At 44.1% G+C, this 11,265-nt stretch overlaps 1 long non-coding RNA gene across 1 annotated transcript; it reads right to left on the reverse strand.

The window, feature by feature from the left end:
* Positions 1-255: 255 nt before the first annotated feature.
* On the reverse strand, positions 256-2,442 carry LOC116353613 (uncharacterized). Its single transcript, XR_004203081.1, has 4 exons — positions 2,273-2,442; positions 1,573-1,728; positions 720-836; positions 256-410 (listed from the first exon to the last, which is right to left on the reverse strand). It is a non-coding gene; the product is annotated as an uncharacterized LOC116353613 (long non-coding RNA).
* Positions 2,443-11,265: the final 8,823 nt, after the last annotated feature.

Raw genomic sequence — 11,265 nt, forward strand, 5'->3', positions numbered from 1 at the left:
AATGAACAGCTTGTCAATAAAAACAGACACAAAGATTGCCATCACCTAAGGCAGTGGTATTCAAAGTCAGGGTCACAAGGGTCACAATCAATTCTGCCGGAAGAAATGGGAGTCCCCCAAGCACATGGGCAATGCCTGAAACAATATCTTATTAAAATGTTAGTCATACGTTATTACTGTATAGTGTGTCTAACCTCTCTGAAATTGTATGATGTTAAAAGGTTATTAAAACATTATCCTGTGTTGACCTGGAGAGCAGGGTCCTGAGGGAGAGGTGAGAGCACTGCTGTTGCAGTAGAGCCCAGGAGGGCATGGAGAACACTCCCTCTGAGATGCTCTCCCCTCAGCCTGACTCACACTGCCAGCTGGGCATGGTGTTGGGACAGAGGTTCCCTCCACACAATAAAAACCTGGAACAGAAAAGTAAAGAGTGAGACTGTCTGGAAAATAATGTTCTTTATTATCAATAAGTATTTTTTTTTTACCAAAGACATATAAACTATACTAAATGGTGGACAAATTTCATGTAGTGTGGAGTCCTAGCCTGGTCTAGATGAGTGACCCTAAGACAGCACAAACAGATCTGAGACCAAGCTATCTGAACGGGCTAGCTGGGCTAGCTAAAAAGGGTGGATTTCCTGGTCAGGATTTAGGCCGAATAGCATTGAAATTATGCTAGAAAAGTGTCCTTGAATCATACAGGCATTCATGGTAGTCACCTGGTGGGCAGGTCTTGCATGTAGACTGACCAGTCAAAGACTGATAGGTGCCAGGGGCACAGATGACAGGCTTGGCACTTCCATACGGGCACGAATGACCAGACGGGCACTGACATTCTAAACGCAGTGCAACAAAACAGGAAACAGAAGCAAATGTTATAAATATTCAATTAGGTGTCATGGCAACGCTATTGGATTATTTAGCCCCTACTGGGAGACCCTGTGGACTGCAGGGAGAAGTGGGTGTAATGACTGTGGCAGCACGGAGGAGTTGCATCCTACTATTTATGGAGGCTATTTATGAACCTTGCTGATGAGGAAATGAATCCATTGAAATCGAGAGTGTTTATGCACATTCAACTTGACACAGAAAATAGACAAATGAAAAAGAAAGCCACACACATCTGTTCTTGAGCGTGCAACTTTCTTTTCATTTGTATAGTTTATTTTCCGTTAATCAGCACCTCACCAAAGGAGGGAAAAAAACAACACTTTTGGCTAGCACAGCGCCATTCTGTATTCTGTATGTGTAGCAGCCAACTTTTCTTTTGTTAATTGTCATGCCATACAAACAATGAGTGGACATTATCCCCATTTATCTACAGTAATTCACCCCTCCCTGGCTTTCTCCTTCTCTCCCTGCACATAATAACCAGCAGTATGGAGCAGACAATCAAGTTTGTTTTATAAAGCCCTTTTACATGAGCAGATGACACAAAGTGCTTTACAATTACCCTGCTCAGACCCCAAAGAGCAGGCAAAGCAAAAGCACAGTGGCCAGTATAAACCAAAAAAAAAGGAAGGAACCTAAGGAGGAACCAGGCCATTCTCTTCCCGTCTGTACCCGGTTTACCTGGTTGATGCCCTGATACAGCGCCTACTGGACAGAACCAACCCTGGGGACAGTGGAGGTCTGTGGTGGTCTGCCCCCACAAAGGGCAGTAGAATCCAGACGGACAAGCCTCACAGTCTGCCTCTGATTGACCACCATATCCACCCAGAAAGGTGCCTGGAATAGAGGAAATAGAAGGGGGGGGGGGTAATCTCGGTTAACTTGGAAGTCAAATATCGCGTAATCTGTCCACGAGAGTTTAGGGGAGGGGGGGGGGGGGGGGATGCTCTAGTATATCTAGTAATTGTATCTAGTTTGATTATCGTTCCACAGAAAGACCATCCTTTTACCAACGAGGGACATTATGTAGCCTGCCAAGAGTCTGTCTTGTATCTGACAACTTGGAGCACTAAATTAACAGTTTATTCAATCTAGAGACAGTCGTAGACACTTCACATAAATCATGCTGCCAAACAAAGGGAAGATCTATTTTTGGTCTAGCATGGTCTAATCTTGTTAAAGGACCACATCACGTGTTATCGAAGGTGGCACAAACCACGCACACACACACACACACACTAAATAGAAATAGCATAACATTGCCACATCAATCACGAGTGACAGATTACATGTTCTAATGAGCTGCCTTAATGACAGCTTTATTGTTACACCTATTAGGTTCTATTGCCCTTGGAACTTGTCTGATTATAATATAGTGTACCTGGGGGGCAGGGTATTGGCTGAGCTGTCCCAATCGGACAGTAGTGGCCTCCTGGACACAGGTCTCCATTGATCTGTTCCAAGACCTCTCCATCACGAGGAGGATATACAGAAGTTGCATTTCCTGTAACAGGGACAACATATGTTATGTCATTATCATTAGTGGGGCCTGGAGTTTTACCTGACCCCATGACCTGTCAAAGAAATAGCCAGGGTGCTAGATCTAGTCTATTACTTTAGACCAGAGTTTTTCCTGGTTAGGTCCCACATAGTCAGGAAAAACTCCTGTCTCTACTCATTTTGGATGAATCTGCTGTTTTCAAACCTCTCCTCGGGGACCCACAGACATTTCACAATTTTGTTGGAGCCCTGAACTAGAACACCTGATTAAAGTACTTGTTGCAATTATTACTTGGTTCATTATTACTTGTTGCATTATGATTTGGCATGGGGGTTCTGGATCCTATTGGGCAGTAGAACCCAGCGCTGCAGGGACCAGATGGGGAGGCAAGGCCAAAGTCTGCACAGTACTGCCCAGGCACACAGGGCTGGCACGCAGCCACAGATACTGCCCCTGCACAGCAAACACAACAGAAAACATGGAGTTCCTTTCCATACAATTATTATACATTACATTTATTAATGGTGATCATTTTCATATAATTCATATAATTCAGGGCTTCCATTCAGTCATATGTAATCAATATGAATGTGTTAATTTTATATGAAAGATAATGACAAACTATAATTTATAAGGGCCATACACAGCAACCACGCTTACATAAATGTGACACATACAGTAGAGGATATATATATATTTTTTAAGATCTTCATATTGAAATGTCCCCAGTTTAAATGTCACCTTCTAAAGAGCTGAAAGTGCCAGGCGGGCATAGAAGCATGTGACTGGTACCCAGTGGGCAGTAGGACCCAGCGATGCATTTTCCACCTGTAGGATCTCCAGCTGGCTGAGAAGTAACAGAGCCTCGGATACAAAGGTACCTAGAGGAGGGAAGGAGGGAGAGAGGTAGAGGGAAAGAGAGGGAGCAAATATAAAGAGAGAAAGAATGAGATAGAAAGAAAGGTGGAGAGAGTGAATATAGAGGAAGAAACGAGAACACAATTATAGAGACAGCGCAACATAAATCTCAAGGACCATACATGCTGAACCAAAGACACGATTCAAGATGGTGTTTTTTTTATAATGCTGCCACCCACCCAGGAGAGCATTGCCCAGTAGGCACTGCCAACCCTGCAGAGCTGCAGTACTTCCCTGGAGGGCAGGGCACACACCCACTCTTATTAGACGTGCTGGTCTGCCCACTAAACGTGCCAGCTGGGCATGGGTACTCCACACCAGACCGTGTGCCTAGAGAACAAAAAGAATCACACACAGATGCCATATAGTCTAGTGTCATTCTCAGCAATGTCTTCGACCACTATGGTATGCGTGGCACGTATTACAATACAGACAAATAGTACTACTACCTGGGGGGCAGTAGTGTCCCTTCAGACAAGGGGTTGGCATGTGTGTTCCCATCCCCTGTTCTGTGTTAGGATGTACTGAGCCTGCACAGTAAAACCCTGCTGGACAGGTAAAACACTCTGCCTGTGAAAGGGATGATATAGAATATATTAGTTAACACGCAGCATTCAGTGTATGTAGAGTCTTTTTTTCCTGGTTAAATTACATGGTCAAGAAAAACTCCTGGCCCTACAAACTGTTCAGCTTTACTAGACCGGTGGTCAAGATGATACTGCTATGAATGTCCTCCACCCTACCTGCCCAGATTGGTCCTGGTACGTCCCTGGCACACAGGGAACCTGGATGGCACTGCCAAGTGGGCACATATGCCCAGCTGAGCAGGTGATAGAGCCAGGGAGGCTGGAGTTGTGTCTGTAAGGGCAGTAGGAGCCAGCCTGGCAGAGATGAGAAGGGATGGAGAGCCCTCTGCTGGCACAAATGAACCCTGCATTTGAGAGAGAATTCTTCACTGTTGCGCAAATAAAAAAGGAGCCCAACAAAAGTCATTTTTATGCCAGTCAAATATTAAATTAAATTTATATAACTTGTCCTCCCTGAAGAAACTGCATGTGCAGTATATCAGTCCAATATCCATCAGAAAATGTTTCTTCATGAGATAAAGAATAGTGGTTTGTACTTAAACTAAAATGTGTTTGATCGGCACCAACCTGCAGGGCAGGGCAGGCAGTCAGAGAGTTGTGTGTTCCTGGTGGTGTTGCTATAATATCCTAGAGGACAGGGACGTGGCGCTGCAGCCAAGCCCTCTGGACAATAATGACCTTGGGGACACCGCTCACCGGTCACACCGTCTTCTGGTTTCGGGGATACTGCTCCAGAGTGGCAAAGATAGCCAGCGATGCATTGGCCCGATACGGCACTCAGTCCCGGAAAGGCACAGAAAAACCCTGAGAAAAAGAGGTAGGACCAATCAGACCAGGGCCTGTTTTCATCTGATCTTGGATCAGGTTCTCCCATTCCATGTAAGCTTATTCATTATATCTAGGCAAACTGATCCTAGACCAGCACTCAATCAGACCAGGATCACTATAGATAGATCACCTTTTAAAATAGCTATAAAATGGGGCAATGGGTGAATGTGGCATCTGCTTGCACCTCAAACATGTTAAATGTTAAGAAATGTTTCAATAAAAGGCCTGTGTAGTTCTATCAGTTACTATATGTATACCTGTACAGATGAAGTACCGTTGGGTTCATTTATACATTTATACCTACGTTTCAAAATGGAGGTCACTGCACTGCCAGGGGCCTATTTAAGAAAGTGTTTCGTTATAATGGTTATTGTACAATGTTGTTAGATGATGGATAATGAACTTGACGCTTGGCTTCATCCTGGGTGATAGGGTGATATTAATGATGTGCATTACCGCAGCACAGGCATCTTGAAAAGTAACTTTTTGACATCTAGAACTGTTTGATCTATTAAAAGAATTAGAAATAAGATGAAATAGACAATAACAACCAGATAGATATGTGTACAACCTGGGGGGCATGGCAGGCAGTCCTGTGGACTGCCCATCCTAGTGTGTGGGTTGCTGGTCCCAGCAGGGCATGGGTACTGGTACTGAGAGGAGGTGCCATTTGGGCAGTAATGACCCACAGGGCACTCATTGGTTTCATGGAGGGAGCTGTTGCCAGGACAGTAATAACTGGAGAAAAGGAAATAAATACTGTATGTAAGAAGCTGGGATTTGATTGATCATAATACACACCAAAGGGAGAACTCGCACAAACGCACACGACACACACACACTCTCTCTCTCTCTCTTTCCGGGAATCAAAAATGTGGGCAATACAATTTGTCAGATTTCATTATGTACCTCATAAAAGCAGATCTTAGAAAGAGGAACAGGCTCGGAGCTGTAGATGTTACATATCACATAATAGATCTCTAACCTTTATTTCACTAGGCAAGTCAAACAAATTCTTATTTACAATGACGGCTACTTGTAAATCCCAGCCAAACCCTCCCCTAACTTGGACGACACTGGGCCAATTGAGCACTGCCCTATGGGACTCCGTATCACAGCCGCTTGGGATACAGCCCGGGATCGAAACTGGGTCTGTCGTGACACCTCTAGCACTGCCTTAGACCGCTGCGCCACTCGGGAGTCAAAGATAAAACAACATGATTCAATAATATTATCTTCACAGCTTTAATCCCATGGAGCCTATGGGCATGTGTGTGCACACTGATTGTATGCCTTTGTTAGAGCAGTATTAGAGAGAAGTTGCTCTGAGGGAGCAGTGTGTGTGTGTGTTTAACCGTACCCCTGGGGACAGGGGCTGCAGCTGGATCGACCCTCCTCTAAACTGACGGCTCCCTGGGGACACTCTCGCGGAGCTGACGAACCCTTAGAGCAAAAATAACCTGCGTGTGAGAAATAGGAAACAATGAGTGGAGAGAGAAAAACCGAGAGAGAGGTAGAGAAAGACACAGAGATAGAGAGAGACAGAGACAATAGGGGCGACAGAGACAGCACTTTGGGGAGAAAGAAGATTGAGGAAAACGGAGAGAGAGAGAGAAAGAGAGAGAGAGAGAGAAAAGAGAAGAGAGATAGAGACAGTATTCTGGGGAGTCCTTTATATTTGCGAACCCAGGGGAGGAGGTGTGGATTGGTGAGTTACCTCGTGGACACGGCCCTCCTCGGCTGTCTCTGATAGGGCTGTTGGGGGAAACTGCTCCACGGCGACAATAAAAACCTTCCCAGCATTCCCCTGTAGGCGCTGTTAGCCCAGACGCGTCACAGTAATAACCTGGGGAGCAGGGCCGGCAGCCATTCTATGGGAGAAGGTAGAGCATAACAACAACGGCTCAGGCTACAGTCACTGTGCTGTGGTCTTGGGAGGAAATGTCAGGAATATTGAGTGTATTGAGCCTTGAGAAACTAATATACCTGGGAGACTAGTTTGGTCAGGTTGCTGAATGTGCCAATGGGGCAAGGTTGAGGATCGATGGTGCCTCTAGGGCAGTAGTGACCTGCAGGGCATGGTCCTCCACCTGAAGCAAAGACAGTACAGTGTCTCATCAAACAGATCCAATGTGCATGTGAGTTGTAATAGAAGGAGCCACAGTCCCACTTTAAACGAGCTGTAAATTTAAAATCTTTATGTACCCTTCATAGACCATTTATAAGGCTTTAGATGCTTTAGAAACCATTCATAAGCTAATGTCATTATACTGGATGACAAAAGGGTTATGCCACATTTGGCATATCACCAGATGTGAAGACCTTTGCTCATAAAATATGTATGAAGCATATATATATAGTTCTCATGAAGACATTATGAACATTCTATGAATTCTTTATAAGTTGTAGTTAATTTAAAGTGCGACCAGAACCATTATTAGATAGAGACTGTCCAACATGAATGGTGCATGTGCATCACCTGCAGAGTGAGAGGAAGGCTGTGGAGAGGTGTTTCCGTAGGAGCAGTAATACCCCTCCAGGCACTGTCCTGTGACTGAGGTGCCATTCCTAAGTGGACAGTAATGGCCACCGTCACACTGCCTGCACTGGCTGATGGATGTCAAGCCCAGCTCAGGGCTGTATGTGCCCTCCGGACAAGCTCTCAAGTCATATCCCGTTCCCTCGGGACAGTAAAAACCTACAGGGCAAAGAAAAAAAGAAGATTGGACTTTTCTTGGTGCAAGAGTACGAACCAAAAGTGCCACTCAATCAAAAGTTCCACTTTTTCAAAATGTGGGGTGATGTGGTTATACAGTATAGATAGTTGCCGATTTTCATATCCTTATCAATGTAGTCTCGTAATGAGCAGTGGTGGAAAAAGTACCCAATTGTCATACTTGAGTAAAAGTAAAGATGCCTTAAATGACTTAAGTGAAAGATATCAAGTAAAATACTACTAGAGTTAAAGTCTAAAGTATTTGGTGTTAAATATACTTAAGTATCAAAAGTAAACGTAAAAGTATAAATCATTTCAAATTCCTTATAATAAAAGCTGCAATATGTAACTTTTTTGGCCAAGCTGACCAAATTCACATAGAAATGTGTGTTATAGATCTGTCGTTCCCATCAAAAGCAAGTCTAAGAAGAGGTAGGGCTGTTCTATGTCTGCTATTTCTATGCTTCCCGTTCTTAAGTTACATTTTTGCTTCTTTTACATTCGGATTTGTACACCAGCTTCAAAAAGGTGAAAATACAATCGTTTTGGTTATGGAAAATATATTTCACAGTGGTTTAGATGGCACAATGATCCTCTACATTATACTTGCTTGTTTTGTAACATAAACTAAAATTAGGCGAACTATTTTAGCAACCAGGAAATGGCAGAGCAATTTCTGCACAGTGAATCTTTAAGCAAACCAGATTACACAATGTTCTTGTTTTTGCAAATGACAGATAGCCAGGGGCACACTCCAACACTCAGCCTCTGATCTTGAGTCCGCAAGATCAGAGGCTGTAGGGATGACCAGGGATGTTCTCTTGATAAGTGCGTGAAATGGACAGTTTTCATGTCCTGCTAAGCAGTTCAAAATGAGTACTTTTGGGTGTCAGGGAAAGTGTATGGAGTAAAAAAGTTCATGAAAGTACAGATACCCTAAAAAGGTTACTTAAGTAATGAAGGACACCGTATTGTTGTTTGAGAGACCTAGAATAGCTGGTGTCGAGGGTATTTATCAATGATATCTTACATTCGTTTTTCAACTTATGTTTGAAAATATAATAATTGCTTTACTGACCTGCAGGACACAGTTGCAGGGTGCCTGTCACACAGTACCAGCCAGGGGTACAGGGCTCACATTGAGTTGCATGTGTTACAATCATATACGTCCCTGGATCACAGGACAATGGCTGAGTGGTTCCTACGGGACAATAGTGACCCTCTAGACAGGGTCCGCCTGTAGGGCCATCAGCGGGAGTGGGTGTCACTGCTCTCTCAAGACAATAATATCTGCACAGAAAAGGAAGAACACATGTTAACTGAACTACTGAATAAAACAAACAAATACTGTATCTTTTGTCAGATTATCTACTCTTTTTCCCTGAGTGTGTCCGTGTTTACTCCCCAAGGAACGACGGCGTAAGAAATACGACTCCCCTTCGTACATCAATCAAACGCTTGGTGTAGTTATATAGTATAAAGTAGAACTATGTTTTTAGGTGAACTCTCCTTTTGAATCCACGAGAGGGAGTAAGAAAACTCCCGCTTCAGGGGAAAGGGGTAGGGAGTTGGAACTCAGCCTGTGTATGAGTGAGACAGTGTTTGGTGTATACCCTCCAGTGCAAGACCCAGTGGGAGTGGTGAGGCTGATAGAGTCACAGTAGAGTCCTCCAGGGCAGGGTCGGCACTCTTCCTGGTTCGCCAGGCCAGTACTGTTAGACCAGGTACCCAAAGGACAGGGCACCGGGGCAGGGGTACCTGCAGAGCAGATCCAGAGAAATCTCAATGCCTACAATGTCGTAGCAATTGGTGTGTTGTAAAATCCCATCACAAACTGTATACACAAATCTATTGATGGATCCAGCAGTATACACTACGCAGCGAGATTACTGGTCCGAAACCTCCAGTCAGTTTATAACAGTACTGTAATGATCAAACTGGTCAGATGCAGTATTAATACTGAGTGATATTATACATCATCTCTAGGCTACTCAAAGTAAAAAAAACAAGTATTTGAGAGCTACGCAGTAGGAGTAGGAACAGAGAGCTACCTGAGGGGCAGTATTGTCCAGCAGGACACGGAAAGCCTGAGAGGCCGTCCACAGGACTGGGGGAGTACGCCCCCTCCCTGCACCAGAAGCCAGCGTTGCAGTAACCTACATACAAATCATCAATGTTTGCTTCTTCCTGCTGTTCAGTACCTGTCACACTGCATTGCATTAACAAGCATAGGAGCCAAGCTCTGGTTATGTCACGATGAGTTAACTCAACTTCCAATATATATATATATATATATATATATATTGTATATATAGCTCCCATAAAATAATATATATTCTGTATTTATAGCTCCCATAAAATAATATATATTCTGTATTTATAGCTCCCATAAAATAATATATATACGTATATGTTTTATTATATTTTTAGCATACAATATAGCTCAGTATTTTTATTAGTTATTTTATATAGTATTTTTTGCTAATCATTATCGAGGGTGACAATAATTATGGACCTGACTGTATAGTTGACGTGAAACTGGGTGAGGAAAAAGAGAAGTGTCACAAAAACAGGTCATACATCAATAACCTATATCCCAATTATCTCTCCTCCCTCCCAAAATGTGCACATGTCCACTTCCCTTTACTGATTATACCAGGAAATGACTGGTATAAGAAATGTAGTGAAACCTCCCACTAGCCCATGGCTCCACCAATCCAATGCTTTTAGATTTGTGGGAAGTAGTGAATGAGTGCACGCTTAAGGAGAAAGCAGATCTATCTCACCTGCAGGTTCAGCGAGTCCCATGGCAGGACAGAACCGTCCTGGAGGACAGAGCATGCAGCCTGTCAAGCGGTCTATTCGCTCTCTGGGGTTGAATGAGCCTGGGGGGCAGGGGTTCTGGGTGGCCAAGGCGGTGCCTGGGGGGCAGTAATGTCCTTTAGGGCAGGGCCGAAGCACCGAGGCATTCGCCAGGCCCAACCTTAGGTCACAGTAATAACCTAGAAGGAAAAATACTGTTGTTTATGTATTTTAGTACACAACTTTGATCAATAATTAGCTTGCCAATATCTGTCCTGCGTCATTTCTGACCATGTGACCTGACTGTGGGTCCTTGTAATTGGCTACAACTAGGGTCCAGAGTTGTATAGGTTATAACTAGGGTCCAGAGTTTTTCCTGGTCAGGTCACATAGTAAGGAAAAACTCTGGGCCCTAAGTATGTGGAATGATCCAGAACACAGAACAGTGTACTGTTAACAGAGAGAGAGAGAGAGAGCTCATACAATTACAGTACCCGGAGTATGTGGAATGATCCAGAACACAGAACAGTGTACTGTTAACAGAGAGAGAGAGAGAGAGAGCTCATACAATTACAGTACCTACCCGCTTCACAGATATGGCAGGTGGCCTGTTTCTCTCTGTCCTGTAAGGTTCCAGAGGGGCAGGGCTCAGGAACTGCACTTCCCTGGGGACAGTAGTGGGCTGCAGGGCAAGCCAGAGCTGTGGCCACCCTCTGACCTGGAGGGCACCAGTAACCTGGAACACCGCGATAGAGACAGAGCTACAATACCGACAGTCTCTCGTTCCTCTGGTTACAGTGATCGCCTTTGCATTGTGACACTACCTCTTGGCTAGAGATACTGTAACCATCTCAATGAACTCACATAGATAAATAAGTAAGCAACAAGGCATGAGAATAAGCTGGTATAAAAGATCAATGAAATATAACGTAACAAGAGGAAGTAGTTTGAAAGCATTTCTAACATTGATGGGAGACCTGAAGGCACGTCTAGCTAGGAGGACAGAGTTAACCCACAAGTAC

Source organism: Oncorhynchus kisutch, linkage group LG15 (assembly GCF_002021735.2).
Source record: "Oncorhynchus kisutch isolate 150728-3 linkage group LG15, Okis_V2, whole genome shotgun sequence".
NCBI lineage: Eukaryota > Metazoa > Chordata > Actinopteri > Salmoniformes > Salmonidae > Oncorhynchus > Oncorhynchus kisutch.